We start from the raw sequence: 24436 nt of genomic DNA on the forward strand, positions 1-24436 counted from the left end.
GTGTTTATGTGAGTGTGAGTGTACATGTGTGTTTGAAGGCACATATGTTGTATGCATGTGAGTGTGTTTGCTTTTGTGTATGCAAGTGTGTATGTGAGTGTATGTGCATATGCATGTGTATATGTGAGCATGTGTGTGTATATTGAGGATATGTGTGTATATGTGAAAGTGTGTGTGTGTATGTGTGAATGTACAGGTGAGGCTGTGTGTGTGTGTCTGTGTGAGGGTGAGTGTATGTGTAAGGATGTGTGTATATGAGTATATGTGTGAGTGTGTGCATATGTGAGTGTATGTATGAGTGTGTGAAGGTGAGTATGTATGTATGTGGATCTGAGTCTATCTGTGAGTGAGTGTATGTGGGTGAGTGTGTTTGTGAGTATTCATGGGTCTATGTGAGTACGAGTGTGTCTATGTGAAGATATGTATATGTGTATGTGAGTGTGTGCTTGTGTATATGTGGGTGTATGTGAGAATGCATGTATGTATGTTAGGGAGTGTGTAGGTGAGTGTGCATGTGCATATGTAAGTGTATGTGTGAAGATAAGGCTGTATGTGTGTGTGAATCTGTGTGATGGTGTGTGTGTATATATGAGAGTGTGTGTACACACCGGTTTTCAGTTCTTAGCTTTCTTGGCGTATACACAGCAGAAATTCATGGCCCACACTTTTAAAGTCTGGTTTCAAGCATAGTCAGTGCAGCCAAGCAAGGGCCTTCTACTCACCACACCCTTGTGTGACGGTGCCTCTGGGTTCTGTGTGTGTGTGTGCATGTGAGTATCTGCATGCTTATCCATATATCAACATGTATGTTAGGACACATGTTTAGACACATCTGTGTGAGTGCATGTGTCAATGTGTTGGTGTGTTCTTATATGGGAACACCATGCATGTGTTATCCAACAGAGGGTGTTACTGTATGTCAGTATGCATGTGTGTTAGTGTGGGCCCAAGAGCAAGAGCAAGGTGTCATTGTGCATATTTGTCAGTGAGGGTACCAGTCACTGTGTATTGGTATGCACACATGGTGTCACTGTATATGTGCATACACATATATGTTGGAATATGTGGCACAGGGCTTCTCCTATGAGGACCCTTCCCATGGAGACTGGCCCTGGAGCTTCACATGTGTGCTTTGGCTGGGACAGAGATGCCTTGGTTTATGTCAAAGAAATTTCAGTAGGAGTCCTCCCCAGCAGATGCTGGAAATCTGATAGCTTGTCTCCACCGAAAACTTAACAGTCGTGTTAAAGGCTCTTAAAAGTTTCCCTAGAGATTCGACAAGCATTTTTGTTATGAAAATGTAGCTATGAACACCCATAAAGGTTTAAGGGAGCCTGGCCTTGCAGCCATGCCTTTGGCATCTACAGGCAATGAGTCAAGGGTTGCTGGGACCACAGTAGGACTTGAGGATTGCAGGCCTCAGATTGGGAATGATTCAGCCTGGTGGCCACCTTCTCACAGATCCTCTTCCCATAGGAAGAGAGGGTTATCCTGAAGTTCTGGGTCTGTGGCCAGCACCAGGGAGAGCAAGGTCCTGAGGAGAGCTAGCCACTCTCAGCACATTATCCTCAATGCAGAAGTCTGTACCGAGTAGGCACTTCTTCTGCAGGGGTGTGGGCCAGTGGAAGTGAGCATCCATCTGAAGGTATCAGGACCTCATAGGTCAGGGTCCATATTCTCAAGCTGGCCAGGGACCACTTCAGACCTATCCACTGGATCAGTGCAGTCCCAAAGCCTCATCTTGCTGCTACTGGGTCCTGGCGCTCTGGCTGTGCACTTTCTAGTCAACAAGCTACCTGCTCCTCCACCTGGAAGAGGAGGCTGAAGTCCTCCCAGTTCCCTGCCCCAGGGCGATCATGATGGAGACAACAGAGGAAAAAGAGTAGAGAGAGGGTCAGCCGAAAGTGGTAACTGCCCATGGGCAGCTGAGACTGGACTTCTGTGGGGAATCACATTAGGATGTAAGGACAGATGAAACACAGCAGCTGCCACTTCTCAGCTGCAAGTCTGCAAATCTGGGAGTCTGCAAGTCTGTGGTCCTCCCTGGCCGACACTATGCCTTCTGTGGCCAGCTCAGCCACAGGAAAGTACTTCAGTTACCTGCTATTATTCTCTGACTATAAAGTGACCCACAAGCTGTTAGACTTTTAAACAACTGAATTCACTAAAAATGCACTTGCACATACAAGCAATGTGGCTCCCAAATAGTAATGTCACGTTAAATAAGAGCAAACCACACCCCTAACACCGAAAATAGCTGAATCAGAGCCTGACAGGTTCCCAGCACCCTGTTGTAGCATGCTCCGTCATATTTAAGAACTGGTCTGTTTGGGGTTTTCCTGAGGGCCCCTGCACTGTGTAAGCAAGGGCATCCTCACTGGCTTTGGGCACAGATAGAGGCGGTGTTTCCTCTGACACTTCACTGCTTGCTGGAAGCTGCTGGAGTTGGCATGGCTCGGTTCCTCAGCACTGAGACTTAAGCTGAAGTTGGGAGAGGACACAACATGCTCCCTTATCCTGGCACTCCACCAGGGAACCAGCTACAGTTGGGTTACTGGAAGGCCAAGCCCACTGTCCTCTCGGCCAGGGTTTTCTTGTTGACCGTTGCCACGCCCAGCATCTGTGGGCCGAGATGTGCCGCTGCGGTGCCGCCTGCCGCAGCTTCTGTCACCGATGGAGCCTTGGGCATCACGATTTAATGGATTAGTTAAAGTGATGTGAAAAACGGGCTCCTGATTTACAACCTGCAATTTTTTGCTGACTGCGGCATGTTTTTTTTCCAAGGCCCAGCTTTAAAATCACGGGTACATAAGGCGAGGTTGTTCCTCCGGCTGCCCTCGGGGCTCATCCGTGGCCCCTTTGCCCAGGGCCCCTCCAGACCTTTAAACAGGAAGTTTAATTTTATAGAATTAAAAAAGAGAAAACGGTACTTAATTATCGGGCTGTGAAACAGCGTTGCCCTTTCTTAATTTTAGTAGCTAATAAAAGGCTGAGCCTGGAGTTAACTACTTCTGGTCCAAACGCCTTACAGTTTGGTCTATTTGAATAGAATATTTTATGAACTGTTAGATATTGCACTATGGTTTTCAAACTCTGCTATGACATATTTCTCTCAAGATTTATTAGGATTTTTTATTTAAAACAATATATTAAACAGGGAAGAAAAAGTAATCTTAGGTAAAATTCAAATATTAGCAAAACATAGCTCGGTTCTAAAACCTTGCTCATTTGAAGTCCTCTCTCCGCCCTCACCCTTCCCCAACTACCTTCACCAAAAAAAAAAAAAAAAAAAGCCCAGGGAGCAACAGCCCACAGCTGTGTCATTAATTCAACATGTCTTCCAACCTGACTCCAATCAGGGACCAATCTCAAGGCCAGTTGCCACTTAAGTGACTTTATGGGAACAATGAGCTATGATGTCTAAGGACCAATGAGCTATGATGTCTAAGGACCTCTGGGTGCCTTCCTACTTTGCCAGCAGGTTCTGAGGATGGCCACAGAGGCCTGTGCCTGGAGATGGCCAGAGGTCAGAGGCCCTAGCCCTATGCATGCCCCATTTTTCAATGTTTGGCACCCAGTTCATGAGAGAGGACTGTTCATCCCTCTACTTCCAGGAAGGTCCCCTGCTGCAGAGGACCTACTATGTGCCAGCACAGGAATTTCCATCTTGGTGGAATCCATCCTTAGACACAGCAGAGGAAGGGGTGTGAGTCCCAGATCTCCTCACCTGGGAGGTAGAAAGGAAGAAGAAGGTGGCAAGGCTGCTGCTTACCGGATGCACTCAGGTAGTACATACTAACAGAGAGAGTGAAGAAGGTTCCCAGAAGGAACAGGTCGCTCATGGTGAATCCTGTGCTGGGTAAGGTTATGACTCTATGCTGGTTCTGGTGCTCTGGGGAAGACAAAAAGGGAGAGCCTTGGAACAGAGCCTGGTTCTGGGAGGGCCTCATGGGGTAGGAGCCCTGTAAGAAGCACAGCTGGGGACCCCAGGGGTAAATATGGAGCTCAGAGCCTCCTGCCCCTGCCCTTTGCCCACCTAACAGTTCTCTCTTAGCCTTACTCAAGGCTGGAGATGGTACGAGGGGGCTGGTCAGGCTGCCCTCATAGAGTGGGTAGCAGGCAGGCAAAGAGCATGTTCACAGCTTATGGTTACACATGATAAATTCAGAATACTGAGGTCTCCTCTTGTGTCTCCACCGACCATGAAGCATTCCTACTGAGACCTTAAGGTTCAGCCTAGGCTGCCACTGTCCAGCCGCGGTGGCAAGCATGAATACCGAGAGGGATAAGGGCAGGTGCCTGAGGGGAGGGTGACAGGGGTTGGTAGGGGCACTGTGCCACAATATTTGTGATCTTTGGGAGGCTTAGGCCCAGTCATAGCCCAGGGACAGACAAGTGCTCTGGAAGATGTCACGAATGGCTCCCTGCTCATTCCTGTTTGCACACGGGGCCTTGGGAAGCATCTGCCACTCTCCATGGTCACTGGGTGCTGGACAGCCCTGGGTCGGCTCAGCTTCCCAACCACAGGCAAGCCAGGAGGAAGTCATCCTTGTCAATTACAGCCCTTGCTGTTTCCGAGAAGCCTCCTCACCAGCTGTGTGCCTACCCGTTAGCCTTGTGTAGCTAGCTAATTTGTGGGCGTTTGAAGCTTTGAGTAAATATCAGCAATGGAAGCCTAGAATCGGGCCCCTAGCATCCACACACAGGTTTATTACTCCTCAACCCCCCCACACTGCTCAGCCTTCAGGCTCAATACACACAGTCCTCATCCCACAGGGTTGATACATAGTAACAAGTCCATCTTTGTACAGAGCAGGAGGCAACAATAGCTCTCAGCTGATACTGTACTGCCTCTCACCTGGAAGGTGCCAGTGGCTACCTAGTGGGCTACCCCTGTGCAAGGGGCCTGGGCTTCTAGGGTGGTCATGGCCACTCTGCCTGGGTACCCATATGCTGGGAGCCAGAAAGAAAGAGGGTTGTCCCGTTTCATCTCCCTCTGGACCTGTTCTTTCCCTTCTCCTCCTCCCCTCCCTCTTCTTCCCTTCTCTTTCTGGTGTTTTGTTGTTGTTGTTTGTTTTTGGAAACCATGTCTCTATTCACTATCCTCCTGCCTCAGCTCCCAAAGCAACAGGGTTATAGTTGAACGCTGCCCCCACGCTGCCCTCCCATCACACTTATTCATTTTAGAGCCATCAGACTGGGAATATTCTTTCCCTGAGAAGGAAGCCACGACACCAAGCATGGTGAAGCTCTCACACATAGGAAGGGGGTTGGGTTGGATGTAGGGTCAGAGCAAGGCTCTTCCACTGGGTTGACCAGTGTCCCTCTGTTCCTCAATATTCACGTACACTCAGAATCTCAGGATAGGGCCTCATTCAGAAAGAGAAGAGAGACTTTTAGAAAAAATTAAGATGAGGCCATATTGGATTGGGGTGGGCCCTAACCCTCAGGACAGGTGTCCCATAAATGTGGAGAGAAAGCATGGGGATGCTATCAAGGAGAAGCTTGGTGACAATGGAGGCAGAGGGGACAGCACAGCCATAAGCCAAGTGCTATTGGCAGCTGGGAGAAGCTGGAGGAGGCAGGAAGGGTCCTTCATGAAGCATCTCATCCCATGAAACACCTCAGAAGCATCCCATCCCATGATCTATGTCTTTTTTAACAAGGTGACACAGAGGACGGGGGCTTCACGTGCTTTAGTGACCTTTGGCACCCACAGTTATGTAGCTGTGAGATACTGCAAAAGAGGGGTGCACTGTCTCCCCAGAACCCCAACACAATGTCTCTCTCCAGGTTGTCCTGGGTGTCGGGATGTTATCAATGTACAGATATAGATGTCAGCCTAGCCCGATCCAGCTTCTGCTTGAGCAGACCTGAAAGCCGCCCTGCTGTCTGCTGAGGAACTGCTCCTGTAGGTTCCATAAAGAGAGCAGCGTGGAGCCTGCCACCCCACATGGGTCCAGGCAAGGGTTGTTGTCATCACTTCAGAGACAAAACTATTAGTGAGTAAGCCTCCTCTCTTTGGTCATGCCCAGACATGAAGTGTCCCGTGAGCTTCGTGAAGTTACCCTGGTGCCAGGCAATGCCAGAGGCATAGGATTCAAGCGACAGGAGCCTTACCTGGCTCAGGGTTGCCAGAGGAGGAGGAAAACTTGCCTCGAGGAAAAAACAGAAGGTAGGGATACGCCAGAGCTCTCCTGGGGGAGAGAGCCCCCAGCAGCCAGTGTAAAGCAGCTCCCCACACATCTGGCCATCTGCGAGGGCTCCCCTTACGTTCTAAAGTGCCCAGCATGCCCAGGGGATTCTTCCAAATCTCATAAATGCCCTGCTTTGTTTGGGGCAATGCCTGGGTTGGTTTTGATTTCCTTCGGCTCGGCCCTCCCATCCTCACGTGGAAGTAAATGGAGCTGTCTAGGGTCTATTTTGAGTAACCCCCGAGCTCAAAAATACTTCTGGGATGATAAAAGCCTCTTGGAGAGGCATTTAATGCTGTCTTCAAAGGCGAAATCGGGATGGAAACAGGACCCGCCACCTTGCAGGAGCGAGAGAAGGGCAGGCCTTGGGGAAGTCGCAGGCCCTTAGTGAGACTTGAGGGAGATGGAGCAGAGCAACTGTGGGGCTGGAATTACAACTCGGGCCCAACGTCATCTGGGATTAGAAACTTTGCAGAGGAATAGTGGCAGCCATGGAAAAAGTGCATTTGGCTGGTCCCAACTCACTCCCCCAAGCCGCTTGCTGCCATCTCCTACAAGATCAGCTCTGTCGGGGATAAAGGGTGGTGGGCTGGGCAGGAGCTGGGCTTTTGCCAGCGAGAGGGTAAGGGCTGGGAGGAGCAAGAGGCAGCAAACAGGGAGGGGCGTGAGGGGGGCTATTTATAACCCAGAGCTGCAGACAAGACTGGGAGAAGCCCCCACCACAGCTCTCTCTCCTGCCCCTTCCCACCCCTGCCACTCCCTCCCAGGCATCCGGAATGCGCTCTGTGGTCAAACATGTCAGAGAGTCTGAGAAGCGGCGGCCAGGTCGGCAGAGATGGCAGCCCTGTCAGATCCATATGGAGGTCATTACTGGCCCTGGGATTCTGGGTTGGGGCTCCAATGTCCAAAATGACAGCCTAAACCACTAAGGGGGTGGGGGAGGGTCGAGCAGGAAATGACTGGGCTGGTCAGGAGTCCCATGAAATGCAGTTTACGGCTAGGCCAAGGCTGGCAGAAACTGGACCCGTAGAGCAGAGGTCTCCATCATGGGTGCCTGGCCTGTAGGTGTCCCCTTAGCAGAGGAGACAGGAAAACCCAGTGCCCTGGATGCGGGGAACCAGTCCTATGCAAGCAGCTGGCATGTGTGCAGTCCCCCTCACCTCTGCCCTCTGCCCCCTTGGCTCTTCCTGCACCTCACACTATCTTCTACTTCCTCTCCTCAAACACCGGCTTCCTTTTGGCATTTTGCTTCTGTGCACCTGCCAGGTTCCTTCCTCCCTCTCTTTCCCAGCACGCCTGATCTCTGTGCTCCCTCTCCCATAGCTGTGACACTCAGAAATTTGGTTTAAAGGGATCGCTCAGTGCCTGAGGAACCTGCTGTGGCAGGCCAGAGCATGGACTGCTGGATGCTCTCCGTTCTTCACCACGAGAGTCCTTGTAGTCCCAAGCCAACAGTCGGAGTTTGCTCAGCTGCACTAACCCTGGCTACACTGCCCTTCCCCAGCAAGCCTGACACTGTGTAGACCCAGCAGGGTCACCTTCCTCTACCGTCCGGTCTCCTCTCTGTGTCAAGGCCCTGTACCACAAAGCCTTTGTGTCTGTCTCAGAGAACTGCAGCTGAGCAGGTGTGTGTTAAGGGCAGACAGTAAAGACCGATGCTCTACTGAGGACATCTGGGGAAGGCTGGCAAAGGTGACTTGAGGAAAAAATCAAGGAGAAGCGAAGTGTTGAGCAGCAACTCTCAGGAAAAGATGTAATCCCAGAGACGGGATAAAGTGGAAATGTAAGGGTTCTTCTTTAGGCCGTTTGGATGGTGTTTTTGAAGGCAAACAGATGAAGAAATGTTTCATTGAAGTGGACACAGGTGAAAGGCTAATGTTGGCTGAAGCAGACACAGGAGAGAGGATGTTCTGCTAAAGCAGGTATGTGAAAGGACACACGATGAAGGATTCATTGCTAATGACATGCATGTATTGGTCTTCCTTACACCGTGTAGTTGAGCTGCGTTTGTCGGATCTCCATAGAAAGAAACACTCCAAAAACTTCAGGTGGTGTTCTGCAGTTTCTGCCTCTTCTGCAGACTCGGGCTGATTGGCAGAGTGATGTCAGCTGAGACAGACGCACGTGCTGAGGAGAGACCCGTGGAGGACACGTGAGGGTGTAAATAGAATTTGATGGACAGTGGCGGAGGCCGAGCTAGGTTTGCTTATAGAGTTAGCTATGCAATGCTTGTTGGTCTTGAGTCTTCTCTGATCTTCACTTCCCTGAGAGAGGCACAGCTGAGAACTGCTGCTGGCATTCCTGTTGGCCCTGGTCCCTTCTGCTGATTCATGCTTCGGCTGAGGCCTGGCTATCTCTGCTGGTTAGTGCCATCGATGCTGACTCGTGTTTGCTAACCCAACTCTCCCAAACTGGTCTGCTGGTGTATCCGTGAAGTGTTTGTGAAGGGTCGAGCTGCCGCTGCTGACCTGTGAACTGAATTGATTTCCCGACAACACAGACGGGAGTTGCTCCAAAGAACCTTTCTAAACAGGTCCACTTCCCCTGTTTCCTTTCTTTTCCACTACCTCTGGTAGGTGGTGGGCTAAAATGGTGATTAAAGCATTTAAGAACCATCATCAAAAATAGGTTTTGAAAAAATTAAAGTTACAAAGGGATCATGGCATTGGACAGCACCCACTTATGCTAAATCATCAATCAGCGTGTTCAGTCATACACAGGTGGTCCTGGTGCCCCCAGGTCCTCAGTGTTTTTTCATTGATCACCAGAAACAAGGTAGGTCCTCTCTGGAGGAGGCTAGCATCATTCTTAGTTTTGGTTATTTTAGTAAAACATATAATGTCTGGTCTCCAACAAAGAAATAACTAGACGCACAGAGATAAGATAGTATCGATAAAGTCTAAGAAAGCAAGCAGTATAAACAGACAGAAACCCAAATATTCAGACACAAACGTTATCCATGTTTAAAATGTGTGAGGAGATAAAGTTAATACGTTGGAATTTCAATAAAAAAAAAACCTATAAGCTGTAAAAAAAAAAAAAAAACAGACTGGATGATCAAGGACTGAAAGTTGCAGTAATCAAAACTAAGATGGGTGTCTTGAACAACACATTAGACATAGGAGAGAATTTAATGTGCAAGAAGGCAGAAGAAAGAAAAAAAATCTACACTGAGGCTTGTGGAATTAAAACTGTGAAGAATACATAGAATTTAAGATCATGGAATAAAGTGAAATCACACATTTTTCTAATCAGATGCCAAGGGAGAGGCAGGAGAGATCAGATCAGAGAGATCGATGATTGCCAACATTCACGTTGGGGAATCGCTGAAATTATTCTCAGATTGTTGAATCATTAAAACTTCTAATCTCATTCAAGCCTTCAGCCTTCTCACAGCTGTGAGAGCTGAGGTTTAAATATGTGTGTTCGTGTGTGTGTGTGTGTGTGCGTGTGTGTGTGTGTGTGTGTGTGTGCGCGTGTGTGTGTGTGTGTGTGTGTGTGTGTGTGTGTGTGTTACAGAGATGAAGAGAGAGGACCACCATGCTAAGCGACCTTTTTCTATCTGGTTCATTAGACAAAGATGGCCTTTCTCCAGATCTCTACCCTTCTTTGTCTTCCATGCCTCTGTACCTCCTGAGTCACTGTAACAAACCCTAAACACTAAAGAACAAGAGGACTGTTTAAACGACCAGAAAAACCTTACTTTCAAAGGCTCCAACTAGACCTAACGTTAATGTACAGACAGGAGGCAGAGGAGGATGCAGCAATCTCGGCTCACACACACTGGGGTTCTAAGGCAGGAGGATCATAATGTCAAAACCTATTTGAACTATGTACCAAGAGCTTGCCTCAAGAATCCATCCTAGATTTGTTATTTCTTGAAGTTTGGACTGAAAATCTCTCTAGCCCCAGCCTAGACTTCTAAAGACTACAAAGATACACTTCAAAAAGAGGTGAAACCAAGGTATTCCCAGCCAACAGAATCTGTTGTGATCATAAACACTTAAAGTTTCAATAGAAAAGGAGAGACTCCTGAGGGTCAAGCATGCAGATAGGAATAAGGGCGTTTCTTCATTCCAGATGGCAACACGCTGCCTAGTTTATGTAAATACTGATTATTGAAACAAAGATGCTTAATGGATTTAAGAAATATACAATTGGGACCTACAGTGTATGAGGATATATAACACCCAATGTACGTTAAATGGGTGAAATAAAATTATTACTAAACATCTTTATGGATCCATAAGAGACGTTAAATTTGGTCCAGGCAAGGCTGGATGATGTAATCTCTAGAGTCATGTCTAAGTGAGCAGAAGTCTATGCGTAACTGATATCTATGCAGATAATAGAAACAGAGAAATAAAGAGAAGTGGAATCAACTCAAAATAAGCAAGACGGGAAGAAAGGGAGTGTAGACTCTTAGGGGTGAATAGAAAAAGACCGAGTATACCCGTAATTACAGTAAATGTAAATATGTAAAATACATCAAATGATTTAATTAAAGAAAGGTATTGCCACAGCCCGAGACATTTTGTTTATGAAAGGCACAAAACCAAAATCTAAGTAAATATCACTTCTAAAACATATAGAGAGTCAGTCTAATGAGAAGAACATGGGGGGTAGGGGATTTAGCTCAGTGGTAGAGCACTTCCTAGCAAGCACAAGGCCCTGGGTTTGGTTCTCAGCTTTGAGAGAGAGAGAGAGAGAGAGAGAGAGAGAGAGAGAGAGAGAGAGAGAGAGAGAGAGAGAGAAGGACATGAAGGAGTTGAAATAAAGAACAGGAACAGTTGCATTAGAAAGCTGGGGTGACTATGTGGAGACTGGATAAGGTCGTCTTCAAGGTCAAAAAGAATTAACAAAGAGAAGATGAGAGAGGAGGGAGAGAACAGAGGTATGTAGACCGACAGAGGAAGGAAAAGAGGGAGGGCGGGAAGGAAGGAGATAGAGACAGAGAGAGACAGAGAGAGCTTTCTATGAAGAACTCCTATGCTCACAGATCAGAATGATTACATAGTGAAAATGGCCATCCTACCAAAAGCTATCTACAGATTCAATGCAAACCCCATCAAAATTTTTACGGGCCTTAAAGGACAATCCTAAACTTCATAGAAAAGCAAACTCTCGGAATTTCTAAAAGTATCGCCACCCTGATTTCAAATGGTAACACAGAGCTAAAGTAATAAAAACTGCAGCCAGGTGGTGGTGGTGCACACCTTTAATCCCAGTACTTAGGAGACAGAGGCAGGTGATAGCTGTGAGTCTGAGGCCAGCCTGGTCTATAGAGTGAGTTCCAGACAAGACGACATAGAGAAACCCTGTCTCAAAACAACAACAACAATAACAACAACAACAAACAAACAAACAAACAAAAAATGCAAGATATTGTCATAAAACCATATGTTGATCAATAGAATCAAAGAAAAGATCCAGACTTAAATTCACACACCTATGGACACCTGATCTTTGGTAAGTCAGAAATACATACTGGAAAAAAAGGACTGTGTTCAACAAATTGTGCTGGTGTGACCGGATGTCTGCATGTAGAAGAACATGAATAGATCCATACTTACCATCCTGTACAAAACTCAAGTCCAGTAGATCAGAGCCCTCAACATGAAACTAGATACACTGAACCTGAAGAGAAAGTGGGGGACAGCCTTGTAGCCATTGGCACAGAAGAGGACTTTCTGAACAGAACACCAATAGTACAAGCACAAGATCAATAATTAGTGAATAGGACCTCGTGAAACTGAAGGACACCACCACTCAGACAAAGTGGGAGCCTACAGAACGGGAAGAGATCTTGCCAACTCACATCTCATAGAGGACTAATATCCAAAGTATATAAAGAACTCAAGAAACTAGACATCAAGGAGCCAAATAATCCAATTGAAAATGGACTACAGATCTAAATAGAATTTTCAACCGAGGAATCTCTACTGGCTGAGAAACATCCTTAGCCATCAGGAAATGCAAATCAAAATGACTCTTACGCCCGTCAGAACAGTTAAGATCAATAACACAAATGACAGCTCATGCTGACAGGATGTGGAACAAGGGAACGCTCCTCCATTGCTGGCAGGAGTGCAAACTTGTAGAGCCATTATGGAAATCAATATGGCTGTTCCTCAGAAAACTGGGCATTGATCTTCCTCAGGACCTCGATACACCACTCTTGGGGTCCATCCTCCCAGAAGGACATGCACTCCACTATGTTCATAGCAGCTTTATTCATAATACCAGAAACTGGAAACGGACTAGATGTCCCTCAACTGAAGAATGGATGCAGAAAATATGGTATGAAATACATATACACGTTCTAGGCTGGAATTAAGAGAGAGAAATAGAGAGATTAAGAAAATGTGTCACATTCTTTTTGGGTTGTCAAGAATAGAATATGCAGGCTCTAAGGCTGAGGATGCTAACATAAAGTTACAGCCGTGAGATGGAAGGCCACTGGGGTACAGAACTTCTTCCTCCCCCTCTCTTCAGAACCTTACACTTTCAAGCTTTTCAATTGGTCGCATAATAATCCCTATACTATCAAAGGTATTATATTTTTCTCAAAGTCTACTGACTAAAATGTTATATTTTGTGTAAAATATACACTCACAGTAATATTTAGGCTGACTTTTTTGCTAAGAAAAATAGGTATTATCAATTAGCTAAATATTCAAAACATAATATACACCTAAACATAACATGATTGTGCATAAAAGATATGTGCATGTGAGTGTGTGTGTGACTGTGTACATTAGTGTGCAACGGTGTATGTATGTAAGTGTGTGTGAGTGTATGTATTATGAGTCTATAATGTTTCCCCACTTCACAAGGGTAATGTGATATCTCAAATCTTTATAAGTGAGGCTGTTTCTGTTCCTTATGTGATATATTAATTCTTTCATACTGAAACAATAAGCAGATTACATATGGATATTGGGTAAAGAATATTTGTGATATCCAATTCTGTGCCGTCTTACTTGGGCAGTAGATATGTGGTCATATAATATTTTGGATGTTTCTGAGAGACTGTTGGTCACTTAAAATTTTATATTTGGCAGAAAAGAAACTGTGCTGCATACACTCACGCAGATGGAGTGTTACTCAGCTGCTTTAAAAAATGACATCATGAAAAATTTGCAGGCAAAAGGATAGAACTAAAAAAAAAAATCATTCTAGTGAGGTATCCTAGACTCAGAAAGAGAAATATGGCATGTGCTCGCTTATAAGTGGATATTAGCCGTTAAGTAAATGATAACCAGGCTACAGTCCATAGACCCAGAGAGGTTATGTAAAGATGAAGGCTCTAATGGGAACACATGGATCTCCCAGGGAAGGGAAATAGGATAGATTTTGTGGGTGGACTGGGGACAGGTGGGGATGACAGCATGAGGGATTAGGTGAGGGGGGATGGGATGGAGGAAGAGCACAGGGGGGAGATGGTTGAGATTGAGGGCATTTGGGGCACAGCATGGGGACTTTCTGGAATCTGTGTAGGGGATCCTAGGAGGATACGGAGTTTGAATTGGCCATCTCATGTAGCCAGGCAAGCGTCCACTGGACTGGGGACTGGGTTGCATTCAGTTGAATTGGTGGCTGAGAGGGTCCCCAAACAACCCAGGTTGATGCTAGGACAGATGGTTGCTTTCCACAAACCAACAGTGGGGTCCCACTATGGAGGACAGCATCTACACAGTTCATTGAACATGGAAAGGTTGAGCCAGTGCCTGCTTGGAGCCTTCTCCCCTACATCCTAGTCTCTCTGTTTTGAGAAGGTATTCTGCAGGCTACAGAAAGAAACGTTGACACCAACCCAGCCTCAAAACCTGTCTTGCTTACAAGATGTACTGAGTAGTGCAGAAGTTGTGGGAATCTCCAACTAATGTCTCATTTAACTTGAGGGAGCCCATGTGGAGAGAGGGTCTAAATTTGAGGTCTCTATTGGGTCCCACCCCTTGAGTCTTGGGGAATCCCTTGGAAGAGGGGGAAGAAAGCCTATGGGATCAGAGGGGACAGAGGACATCAGGAGAACAGGGCCCACTGAATCAATGAAGCAGGGTGCATACGGGCCTGCAGGGGTCTGCAGCATGTCCTCTGTGTGTATGTTGTAGCTGTTAGCTTGTGGTTTTCGTGGGACTCCTAACAGTCAGAGTGAGTGTCTTTGACACTTGCCTACTCTTGGGACTCTTTTCCTCCTCTTCGTTTGCCTTGTCCAGCTTCAGTGTGAGGGTTTTTGCCCTGTCATATTACATTTTGGTTTGTCTGTTTGGTTGTTGTCTCCTGCCCTTTTCTGAAGGGAGGTAGAGGTTGAGCAGATCTGGGGGAGAGCCAAGGTCAGGGGAAAGCTTGGAGGAGTGGAGGCAGGGAACCTGAGGTCCTGATATATTGCAGGAGAGAAGAATCTTATTGATTTAAAAAAAAATTTTTACATGAAGACATATGGATTTTAGGTCCATATGTATATACCTAGTACATATGTATGTATGTATGTATGTATGTAGTTTTTTAAATACATAAAACAAAAGATAACAGGATAAAAGGAAGAGACTGATGGGTGCACAAAAACCAGCAGATTTTTCTAACACAAATTACTTTGCAAGTAGCAGAACAAGTAGACAAACTCGAAGGATATAGAAGGACTTAAATAGCACAGTCAGCAACTTGAATTCATGGACATAAATACACCTTAACACAGGAAAACATTGGGGCTGACAAGATGGCTCCGTGGTTAAGAGACCTTGCTCTTTTTGCAGAGAACCCAAGTTCAGCGTCCAGAGCCCACACGGCGGCTCACAACCATCTGTGACGACCTCTTCACTCAAGGTCATCTTCACAGGCACTGCACTCACATGTACACACTCATGCACGAGCAAACGCGAGTCCATAAATAAAAATAAAACCTTTATAAAAAGAGAGAGAAAATAAAATTTTAAGTAAAGTCACACACGTAGTGTTTACAAAATTAAGATTATGCAAGAACACAAAGCAAATCTCCAGCACTTTAAAAAACTAAAATCATAAAAAGAATGTGGCCTGATCACGAGGAACTATGACTATTTGAAAAGAAGAAACAAAGGTAACAAACAATAAATAATCTTGAAAGACTGGGGATTTACAAAGCTATTTTTAAGAATAGCACCTCATCTAAAGAAATCACATTGGAAGCAAGAGTTTTAAAAATTTAATAACAATAAAATTTATTCTATTTGGTTGGGAAGGAGTTAACTCACTAACAGAAAGACAGACTGAAAATCAATTATAAATACAGTTGTTTCAGGAAACCAGTTCTGAAACCAAAGGCAGCAAAGAAATAAAATAATAAAGGGAAAAATAGATGGAAAATAAAAAGAAAGCAAAGGAAGAAAAGCCGTCGCAGACAGCAGCTGAGAGGTGAGAATCCTACAAAGAAAACCTCAGGTCAGCTTAACTTCCCTGTTCAAACCCACGGATGCTCAGGAATGACTGCAGCCCCACACAAACGCCTCGAGAAAACAGAACAGGAAGTCTCTTTCCTCCGTGTACTCTGGGAACCCAGCATAATTTTGATGCCAAAAACTTACATTCTGAGAAAATTTTTTTCATACCATTCTACCAGCCACCTCCAAAGACGGGTATAAAGACTGCCTAACCTTAGGAGACATCTGAAGTTCCATCTCGGGCTCTTCTGGGCTAACTGCACTGAGGTCAAGGCTAGACCTACTGAGGCAACTGCAGTGGAGTCAGGACTAGCCCATCTGGAGTAGTTGAACAGAAGCCAAGGCTAGCTCTTTTGGAAGTTTCAGGACTTCACTCTGTGACTGTTCTTGGCCTGCTCTCTGACTGGAGATGGCCTGTGTGTCTTCCATTCAGGAGATGGTAGATTGTTCATCATGCTGTTGTTCCTCCCACCTGTGCTTAGGAACTATGTGGTCAGAGGCAGAGCTGGTAACATCACTGACAGCCATTCTTCATGGGACAGCAGGTGGATCAGGCACAGGGGAGGAAGGAGTATCTATCTTTTGCATTGTCACAGTGGCAAGGCAAAAATCATGACTTCATCAAAACATGCCACTTCCTATTCTTACAGGTACTCACCAGCCATGTGGATCTTCCACTCAGAGGTGTCTCCAGCTCATACTGGCCTCAAGAAGCCTGGGAAGGGCCTGTATCCAGGGCCCTTCTCAGCTGCTGTGGTGTGGGCTGGAAATGGCTTTGATCTGGTGACTTCTCAGGTAAACTGGGCCTGGGCAGGACTCTCAGCTTAGGTATCACTCTCAGAAAAGGAGACAAGACACAGCATAGAAACAGCTAGACATTTGCCTCTATCACTGTCACCCCTGGGATACCTCTTGGGGAGACTCACTGCTGTCCAGATGCCCAGGCCCTAGACACACACACTGTTGGCCTACCCTGAAGCCCCAGATTTTATTTAAAATCTAGAGAAAGGAGAGACTGTAAGAATAGGTAAGGCAAGCCTTGGAGGACTAAGGTACTAGGGTTCATCCCACATCTCTCCTCGTAGATGTCTGAGAACTTGCTGCAAGCCCTTTTGTAGGTCCCCCTATTGGGGATGTAAGGTTCCTGGAGATGCATGATTCTAACATATCCCCAAACAGAAAACTTCATGTCACCCATGATAAAAAGAAAGCGTCTTCAACCAGGAGTTGGGGCAACCTGGAAGACCGTGTACATTCTTGGGGCCCGAGTCTTGTGGCTATGGATGGTTTGTAAGCATCTGCATCCCTGGCCCATGGGAAGGAAGTCCAGCCTCTGAGGTGGGTCTCTGAGTGACGTTCATTTCCCTCCTTGAGTACGGCTGTCTGATGTCAAGCTACTCTGACACAGGAAGGCCTGGCTTGCAATGTTTACTCCTTCAAGTTTCTTTTGGCCAAGAAATGGGAAATCTAATGTAGGGGCAGACAATCTGCATGTACTGTGGTAGATCCTGGTCATGCCCTGGGTCTCACTGGACTTGGGTTGGACACTTGTCCTCTCTCCAATGGGCTGAATGGTGTGGTGGTCGTAGATCTCTGGAAACCTGCCTGGTCTATAACTCCATTAGCAAAGACAGATCAAGTGGTTCCGAGACTCTCCACATCCGTTTCAGGGTCAGAGGTCACCTTTCAGCAGGCCTCTTTAAACTTCTTTACCTACCTGCTGAAGTTCTGAGCCCCCAGGATCCTAGGATATGGCTGTACTTGGAGATGGGTTCCTTACAGGACTAGTCGTGTTAAAATAAGCCACAAATCAGGCCTGAGATTTGTGTCTATATAAGAAGAATCCACAACAGTATTTAAGGACCCCGAGAAAAGAGTCTACCAGCCAAAGAAAGAGATCTCGGGAGAAGCAGGCGCCACCATGCCTCGCCTGCTTACTCCAAGCTGCCAGGATCGTGAGCACTCACTGTGCAGGCAGATCACCCACCCTGCAGTGCTTCACTATGCCGGGCCAGAGCTGACCGATGCCCTGCCTAGAGGACCAAACAGGAGAGTCCCTGATGCCAGCCAGGCACAGATGCCAAGGAGTGATGGCGCTGGGGTGGGAGAGGGTGGCGTAATAATGTAGTGTAAACAGGATCCAGACTCGGGGTGTCACTAGCTGGTCAAGCAAATATTTACTCAGAGCTTTGTAAAGGTGAGTAGCACACAAGCTCCCATCCTCACGGAGCAGACGGGCTATTAGTGGAATTAATAGTCACTTAGAGAAGCTAATGAGAACATATGCGATCGTTAGCACTGTTGCTTAGCAGATACTTGTTGTCTCCCATTGCTGCGGGGTGAGGCAGCTTCCCTGCTGTGCACTGAGGCTTGGCCCCTGTGACTTCTCTGGCCAAAAGGGATGCTGGTGACATGATATGGCCAGAGGTCTCCTACCTGATGAGAAAATGTCCTGGCAAGCTTACCACTGTCCTTAGGAAGAATACTGCTAGAGTGCTATAACTCCAACTGTGACATCAGACCCCATAACTCCACCTATGGCATCAGACCCCATAACTCCACCTATGACATCAGACCCCATAACTCCACCTATGGCATCAGACCCCATAACTCCACCTATGGCATCAGACCCCATAACTCCACCTATGACATCAGACCCCATAACTCCACCTATGGCATCAGACCCCATAACTCCACCTATGGCATCAGACCCCATAACTCCACCTATGGCATCAGACCCCATAACTCCACCTATGGCATCAGACCCCATAACTCCACCTATGACATCAGACCCCATAACTCCACCTATGGCATCAGACCCCATAACTCCACCTATGGCATCAGACCCCATAACTCCACCTATGGCATCAGACCCCATAACTCCACCTATGGCATCAGACCCCATAACTCCACCTATGACATCAGACCCCATAACTCCACCTATGGCATCAGACCCCATAACTCCACCTATGGCATCAGACCCCATAACTCCACCTATGGCATCAGACCCCATAACTCCACCTATGGCATCAGACCCCATAAGTCCACCTATGGCATCAGACCCCATAACTCCACCTATGACATCAGACCCCATAACTCCACCTATGGCATCAGACCCCATAACTCCACCTATGGCATCAGACCCCACAACTCCACCTATGGCATCAGACCCCATAACTCCACCTATGGCATCAGGTAGAGCTACCCTGCTGAATCAGGTTGGGGCAGGCATTCCCTCCAACCTGCTTGAGTGTTAAGACTATGAGGACCTATCTTTGGGGGGTCTTTGCTACAAGGGTTATTTTTACCTCATCTGGGACTTTTGGAGGATAAGAAGTCTTCCTAGAAGGAGCACACACAAACACCATAGCCTAGAATGTTAGGGAAAGGGAGACCACTACTCCAACACAGGGTCCTCAAGTTACATCCTGTCAGCCCACTGTAGCTCACTGCTATTCAAAACAGCAAGGAGCCAAGAGCTCCATCAACAGTTTTAAGTCTACTAAAGAAAGAGAACTTTAATCCTGTGAAACCTGTATGTGAAACCCAGGCTGTGCGCTGGCACTGTTCAGGTAGCGTGTAGCCACACCCATTCCCTGTCACCCATGACCACTGTCACAAGTAACATGGAACTGAGGCTTCTTTATTCACTTCCTGGGGGTTTCCATCCAGCCACTCGTCTACTCTCGTACCCACCCACCAAGAGGAGGAGATTCTGAGTCGAAGTACGCTATCCCTTTGTCTGGCTACAACTTGAGGCATCTGAGGCCCATGCAGAGCTCTGAGTTGTTGGCATCCTAGCACAAGGAAACAAGCATTTCCCCATGAACATATGGGGAAGGACTCTCTCTGTGTCCTGAACTTGACCGTATGTCTGTTGCCCTCCTTCCTGTCTGCATGTCCCCTGGGCACTTTCCATATGCAGTGCATGTGCTGAGGAAGAAGATGAAGCACTAAGACAGTTGCCTGCCCATCCATCCAACATACCCTTGCATCCATTCATTATCTACTCATTCATCTACCCATTCATCTACCTATTTATCTATCCATTCATCTACCCATTCATCTACCCATTCATCTACCTATTCATCTACCCATTCATCTACCTATTTATCTATCCATTCATCTACCCATTCATCTACCTATTCATCTACCCATTCATCTACCTATTCATCTACCCATTTATCTATCCATTCATCTACCCATTCATCTACCTATTCATCTACCCATTTATCTATCCATTCATCTGCCCATTCATCTACCTATTTATCTACTCATTTATCTATCCATTCATGTGCCCATTCATCTATTATCTCCCATTCATCTACCCATTCATCTACCCATTCATCTATCCATTCATCTGTCCATTCACCTACCCACATATTCACTCCCCCTGCCCCCTGCCCATCATGCATCCACTCACCATCAACCCATCTATGATCATCTATCCATCTACCTACTATCTAAACATCCACCCACTACTCACATATCCATCACACATCTACTTACCATTTATCTATCAATCTACCACTATCCACACACTCATTCTCTTATCCATCCATCCACCCACAATCCATCCATTCACACCACCACACATCCACTCACACCACCACACATCCACTCACACCACCACACATCCACTCACACCACCATCCACTCACACCACCACACATTCACTCACATCACCCATCCACTCACACCACCACATGTCCACTCACACCACATGTCCACTCACACCACTCGTCCACTCACACCACAATCCATTCATACCACAACACATTACAACCACCCACCCACTCACACCACCATCTACTTACACCATCCACCCACTCATACCACCATCCACTCATACCACCATCCACTCACACCATCCACCCACTCACACCACCACATATCCACTCACACCACAATCCACTCACACCACCATCCACTCACACCACCACACATCCACTCACACCACCACACATCTACTCACACCACCACACATCCACTCACACCACCACACATCCACTCACACCACCCACCGACTCACACCACTCTCTGTCCACACCCCCATTCTTTCACACTCTTCTTGTCCACTCATCACTTACCATCCATTCACCCATCATCCCCTCTCCATCTGTCCACCACTCACCTGCCCACCCCAGCCATCCATACATTCATGCTCGACACGTTTATTCGGCGAATGTTACTCAAGTGTCCGTTTGCCCAGCTCCATGCTGGCTGGCTCGGGACACACTGCAGGACTAAAAGACGGGTCTCTGCTTTGTGGGACGCATACACACAACCTATTCTGTCTTCACGAGTTAACAGAGGGGCTGTGGAAATGGCTCAGTGCATGAAGTGCTTGTTACATAAAGATGAGGGTTGACCTCCAGATCTATAGAATCCACATAAAAGCAAGGCAGGGTATAATCCAAACCTGTGGGCCGTTAGAGACAGGAAAACTCAGAAGCAAGCTGGGGCAGCCACACTAGCCAAACCTGGATTCTGTGAAAGAACCTGCATGCACACACACACACACACACACACACACACACACACACACTAGACACTAGGAAGATGCCCAGCACCATCTTTAGACTTCACCCCCACATGCATGTGTAACCCCCAGTGTTGACTTGCCAAAATATGAACACACATGCAACAGAGATGTCCTGGCTGTGGTGGAGGTTAGACCCACACCTGCTGAAGGGTGAAGTCACACAGGATGGCTAAGAGGCTGAGGCTGAACTAAGGTGACCCCTAGACCTGGGTCAGAGGAGGGCAAAGCACTAGGAAAGGCCAGGGCCATGTGCAACTGAGGCTCTTGTCCATGACACACGAGCCTGTGTGCTAAAACCAGAGCAGAGCCAGAGCTTTCAGGGTTCAGTGGGGGAACTGTTCCCCAGGGTACTTTGTCCCCCATGCTTGGATAAGTAGTGTCCCTGAAAATTCAGACAGTGCACGCTTATCTGGAACTTAGGTTGCTGCAGGTCTAACTAGTTAGAAGGAGCCATGCTGGATTCAGGTGGGTATTTAAGCCAGTTGACTAGAATCCTTACAGGATTGACTTTAGAGCTGCAGAGGAGACACATGGAGAAGGCATCTGAGAGTTGAAATGCTTGCACATGCTAAATGCTGGACCCGCAGAAGCTGGATGGGAAGAGGAAGGGACTTTTGGCCCAGAAGAGTCTTTAGTGTTGTGCTTCTGGTCTCCAGACTGGAGAATGAGGTTCTGTTGTTCTAAGGCACCCACTTTTCAGTAACTGGTGTCGTGACCCCTGGAAAGCAACCCCAAGGTCAGGCTCGCCTCCCCTTTGCTGGGCATGGCTACCTGGCATGGAGATGCTGCTGGCCCAGGATGCAGCAGCTCATCACCAAGACTGAACTTCTTCACATGGGAAGGCAGGGGGCAGAACTGGCTTAGCACACAGTAGGTGCTTTACAACATAGCACAGTGAAGGTGCTTTACAACAGATCTTTCCACTTACTGGAAACTAGCTATGTTCAAGTCCCTTTTATCTTGTTTTTAACTTTTCTGTATGTGGTATGCACATGTATACACATGGATGTGTGTTTGTGTGTGTGTATGTGTGTATGCATATGTGCATGTGTGTCAATGAGTGTGTACACGTAAGTGTGTGTGCATGTGTCAATGAGTGTGTCCACATGTATACATGTGGATGTGTGCAAGAGTATGTGTGTGCATGTGCATGTGTGTGTCAATGCATGTGTGTACATGAGTGTGTATGCGTGCATGCATGTGTGTCAATGTGTGTGTGCACATGCATGCATGTGGATGTGTGTATGAGTATGTATGTATGCACGTGCATGTGTGCATGAATGTGTGTGTGTGTGTGCTAATGCATGTGTGCACATGAGTGTGCGGACCCTACATTGATGTCTGGAATCATCTTTGATTGCCCTTCCATTTTATTTATTGAGGCAGAATCTCTCAATCAAACCCAGAGCACATCGATATGACTAGTCTTGCTGACCAGCTTGCTCCTGGCCCAGTCTGCCTTTACACGGGTTTCTCATGATGCACACTTGGGTCCTCATGCTTACACAGGACGTTCTCTGACCATTCAGCACTCTCCCCAGTCTACATCCTCATTGTCTAAGACAATCTATCTCTAGGGATCACGACCTGACCACTTCAACCTGTGCCCTGTCCTGAACCCCACAGCTTGTTCCATCAACCCCTGGCCGCTCACTCTGGCAGCGCTGCTGAAGTTCTTGCCCTGCTGTCTCTGAGGATAAGATGTCTCTCATGAGGTCCCTGCCTGCCTCAGTACTGAGACTGGGGGGTGGATTCAGTTTCCCACTTCTGCAGATGATTTAGAAAGGATTCTGAGGCCAAGGAGGTCGTCCTGGAATGCTGGCTAGACAAAATAATGTATCAGAAAATTCCAAGCGGCCTTCGGTCACAGCTAGAATGTGGCTGGTGAAGTCTTTCCCAGCCGGCGATGGGGCTCTCGGGGGGGAGGTGCCTTCCAGCTGCAACTGCCTAGCTGGACTTCCACCTCTGCCATTGACTCTTGGTCCTGTCTTGGTTAAAAGCCCAGTGGATAGGCGGACAACAATCAGCTGCGCTTAGAGCAGCCTCTAGCCCTTTTGCTTGAAAACATTCTGTAAGGATTCACACCTGACAGACCAGGTGGATTACTCCACCCATTAGGGCCAGGATTACTGTGGTCCCTGGCAGTGGGGAGTAAACCTGGGGCAGGAAGTTTGGGAGGCATGATGGTGATATCCCAGTGGCAGTGAGGTGACCCGTGGGCCATGTTCAACTAGCTGATGGCTTCCCGGTTGGATCCCACCTTCCCTCCTCTGGCTCTTAGACAGCTGTGAACTCAGATGCACCACATTGTCCAGATGCCTCCCAATGACCAGCCCTCTTATGCAGCTAGCAGCTACAGGTAGTGAGCATCCGTGGGGTTGGTAGCCATCATCTTTCTGGTGGAGAGAGCGCTATGGGGTCAGGAGATCAACAGCATCTTTAGCTTCCTCCTATCTGAGTTCATCCAGATAACATTCCTCCCAGTGGAAAAGTTAACTCTACCTTCTGCACCTCCCGAGGATCCACGCCACTTTTGAAATTAGAATAGAAGTCTGGATGGGTATGGGTATGTCCTAACAGGTGGTCTGGGCCACCTGGGCAATTCTCAGACAAAATAAGGTGGCACCGGGTGGGTCATCTTTAGTACCAGGTATTCTCATACCACCCTATGGTGAGCAGACACTTGGTGCGCTCTGTGGCCTGCTGGGGCCTGGCCAGACCCGGTGACAAGATGAGTTGGACTTCATGGTCGTATTGAGATGCTGGGGACTTACATGCCCCCCACTCTGAGGGCAGCATGCTGTCCTCACAGAGGAAGTAAACGAACATATGTGTGCCACAGTGACACTCACGTGGATGCAGGCTTGGAAACCATCCCGATGGGATGGGAGGGGGTTTTAACTTAGAAAAGAGGTCCCTTTTTACTTCTTTGCATGAGTCACTTTCCCAGAGCGTGGAGAGATGGGCAGGCGGTTCTTATCTTTAAACCCCATGTACTTAACGCTTATTAAAATCAATACCGTCCATTAGCCGGCTCCGTTTCCATTTTTAATCATTTATTGATATACGGCCTGTGCTTTTATAGGACTAAGCAAATTTCCGCTCTCCATGTTCCTCTGCAGCCCGGGGGCAGGCCGTGCGCGGCCGCGGGACGTAAATGTTTATTTACTGCCTGCTTCCTGATTGAGAACATACCTGGTCCAGGCCTTCAGATGGCTTTTACACGGGGGACTCGGGCCACTTCCTGTTCTCCAGACACACAAGGCCATTTTTAAGGA

This window comes from Arvicanthis niloticus, chromosome 5 (genome assembly GCF_011762505.2).
Source record: "Arvicanthis niloticus isolate mArvNil1 chromosome 5, mArvNil1.pat.X, whole genome shotgun sequence".
NCBI lineage: Eukaryota > Metazoa > Chordata > Mammalia > Rodentia > Muridae > Arvicanthis > Arvicanthis niloticus.